Here is a 3659-nt window from a genome sequence, read left to right as displayed (position 1 = left end):
GAGACCTTGGATTTCTTGCTGCAAGGGGTGGGAGATGAAATCAGAGTATCTTGCTTTCCATAGACTGACACACTGCAACCCCCACCAGTGCCTGCACCATATCAAAAAGATTCTAGATCTCGTAGCCTCTTTACAAGTTCTCATGAATCCCATATTGCTCTGTTGGTTGCCAAAACACAACAGAGCATACTTATGAGTAGACATGGGCACGAACAGCATTATGAATGCAAACAAACCACGAACAGCCTGTTCAGTGGTTCGTGAAGAAGCTGTTTGTGAGACCCCATTCTAGACGAACAAGTGGTCGTTGCAAGCCTTGTTTGTTGTGTTCATCCGCTGTTCGTGAAGCCAGACAGTCAGGCACCTTCAATTAATTCCCTTGGCAATGGAGGCAGGGACTGCCTGAACTCTGTCAGCACTCCTTCTGTCACCCTGGAAACCCCAATCTAAGCCCAATTTAGCTTGATGGGCAGGTCTTCCTTCCAAGTGTGGAGCTCCAAATTGGTTACAATTGGTTGCATGGGACCAGAGACTGGGGAGAGGGAGGAAGAAGGGGGGGGGGGTCTGTGGCCATGGGCACTCCAATCTCATCTCTGCAAACCCTGTTAGGCAGTTCTAACTGTCAACCACAGACCTCGTGCTTTTCTCTATGAGATTTCCGGTTATAAAAGGAAGCGTGCTCCAAGCTCTGGCTTTTCAGTTTCAGCAGGCAGTGGAGTGGGACAGAGCTGTTGCTAGCCTTTTGGGAGAGAGACAGGGAGAGTAAATTGGAGCTGGGATTTTTTGTGTGTGCGGTGGGTGGGATATGGATCTATCTCCTCTGGTTCCAGGGCTGCTGCCAGTCCCTGAGGCCAAGCTCATTGGGCACCTCGGCTGAGGGCTCACACTGATTATTATTGTTATCAGTGCCTGATCTGGTCGGGTTTCTGGGAGTACTGGGCTAGGGCTCTACCCCCTCCCTCTGGTTCCAGGGATGTTGCTAGGCCCTGGGGCCAAACTCAGTGGGCACCTTGGCTGAGGGCTCACCCTGATTATTAGTGCCTGATCTGGTCAGGTTTCTGGGAGTCCTGGGCTGGGGCTCTACCCCCTCCCTCTGGTTCCAGGGCTGCTGTCAGGCCCTGGGGCCAAACTCAGTGGGCACCTCGGCTGAGGGCTCACTCTGATTATTAGTGCCAGATCTGGTCAGGTTTCTGGGAGTGCTGGGCTAGAGCTCTACCCCCTCCCTCTGGTTTCAGGGCTGCTGCCAGGCCCTGGGACCAAGCTCAGTGGGCACCTTGGCTGAGGGTTCACGGTGTTCTCTCCTTTTCTTTCCATCTTAATTCTTGTTTGCTGGCACAATGAGGCTTCAGGCGGGGGCCCAAGGGTGGTTGTGGGGGGAAGTACAAAGATTGTCCCAGTTGCCCTGCAGAAAGCAGTACTGGGCAGGGTTCTGGGGCAGGAGAGATTCCTGCTCCCCAAAAATCACCTGTGGGGGCTTTGGAGGAGGCCGAAGAGCTGTTGCTGCCGGGGGAAGAGGAACTCTTTAAACTGTTTGAGGAAGAGGCAAGGGATCCATGGAGGAATGGTTGGGGTTCGATGAAACATCCATCCCGTCCCCATTGCAAACTCCTGGTGCTGTCCCTGTCTGCAGTCCACCCCTTGCTCTGTCTTCCATTGCCAGCTCTGTGGCGCAGGCAGTAACCCTTTGTCCTCCTTCCCCTGGAACAGTTGGTGGGCCACGGTTCAAACTCTCTGTATGGAGGCACTTTCAGGCCCTTCTGAATGACCTCCGTGTGGTGCGGTGCCGTGTCTGTGATGGTCTGGTGCGCAGAGGCAATGGCCCGAAGCACCTGTTATTGATGGTCCTGATTAGGCACCTGAAAACGTGCCACCCGAGCCCGTGGTCTCCGTCCTTGGTCAGTGAAACATCCAGTGGGGGGAGACAGAGGGCTACCAGCTCCTCTGAGCCGAGATCAGTGGGAAGGTCACTAGAATCCACCCCAAGCAGGAAGCCTTGCCCCGAAGGTGCGCTGCGCCGTGACTCAGTGGGTTTCTCAGCTCATGCCTTGCCAACGAAGGGGTCTTCCTGGTCCTGCTCTGCGATGTGGCCTGTAACTCTTTGTCCCTATCAAGTTTCCTGATGGTCCCTCTTTCAATCTCTCCCTCTCCGGAACTGCTCAGATGCCTCCCAACCTCTCCTGTCCTGCCCATCCCGTCCTTTCTGCAAAGGCAGGAAGGTGACTCATGCCAGCTGCCTCCAATGCCCCGCGACTCAGTGGGTTTCTCAGCTCATGGCTCACCAATGAAGGAGTCTTCCTGGTCCTGTCCCTTGATTCGGCCAGCAACCCTTTGTCCCCCTCTCACTGACAAGGTCCTGTTCCCTCTTTAAACCTCTCCCTCTGTGGATGGTGCCCAAACGACCCTTCCCCATGACTTTTCCTGCCCATTGCATCCTTTCCCTGTCAAGTTCCTGGATGGTCCCTCTTTCATCCTTGCCCTCTGTGGATGGAACCAATACAACCCTTCCCAACAGCCTCTCCTCTCCGGCCCACCCCATCCTTTCCACGAAGGCAGGAAGGTGGGTGATATCAGCTGCCACCGCTTTTGGTCACGAGGGACAGCTCTGCTGCTGTTGCTGATACGGTTGTACCGCACGGTGCCCCCCTTTCCATGGCACCTGCTGTCCCCTCTGAGCAGGGGGGAATGGGTCCCTCCCACCCTTTCCGTGAAGGCAGGAAGGTGGGTGCTGTCTGCTGCTACTGCTGCTTTTGGGCATGAAGGGCAGCTCAAAAGCTGTTGCACATGCAGTTGTGCTGCATGGGGCCCGGCCACAACACCCATCCTTTCTGCGAAGGCAGGAAGATGGGTGATGCTGGCAGCAGCCTGCCTGTACTGCCTGCACAGGTAAGCTGTCTCTGAGTGGTGCAGATTCCGTGGAACTGCTGTCTTCTTTTTTTTTTTTGAAAGTTTTTTTTATTTTTCAATACCTAACATACAAACTACAATAACAGTAACTACAAAAGATTACAATAACACGAGGGAAGGAAAAGAAGGGAGAAAAAAGAAAAGGGGAAGGGGGGTGGAAAAAAAAGGGGAAGGTAACCTACAAACACTAAACACTACACTTCAATGCTTTCCCTTCATACTGCCATAATAAAGAAATAGCTTAATAAAGTAATGATGGAGTGGTTGATCATACAGAATACAAATTACAATCGAATTCAAATTAAATTTTCCTCCCCCTCCTGGGTCCCGGACGCAGTTCTCTCTGAGCAACTGCAGCCGCAGTGCTTGTTTCCTCCCCCCCCCTCCTCAGACTTCTCCCTTTCTTCTTGCTTGGTGCACTGAAATTCCGGATTTTTATCCTCAAAATCCCTTAGTTGATCTTCTGATAATATCTTATAGGTTTGATCTTTGTAACTAAACCAGATTCCTTCTGGAAATAACCATTTGTACTTTATTCCACGTTCCCTCAGAAGAGCTGCGAGCTTTTTATACTTAAAACGTCTTTTCCGAAATAAAAATGGGACGTCCTTCAATATCTTAACTTTGTTACCCAAAAAGTCCAAATCCGCATTGTATGAATTGTATAGGATAGTGTCTCGGATCCTTTTAGATGAAAAATCGATGGTGATCTCGCGAGGCAGCTGACGCTTCGTTGCATATTTTGAAGAAGCCCG

The sequence above is a fragment of the Eublepharis macularius genome, chromosome 5 (assembly GCF_028583425.1).
Source record: "Eublepharis macularius isolate TG4126 chromosome 5, MPM_Emac_v1.0, whole genome shotgun sequence".
NCBI lineage: Eukaryota > Metazoa > Chordata > Lepidosauria > Squamata > Eublepharidae > Eublepharis > Eublepharis macularius.
This window is presented reverse-complemented; position numbering follows the sequence as displayed.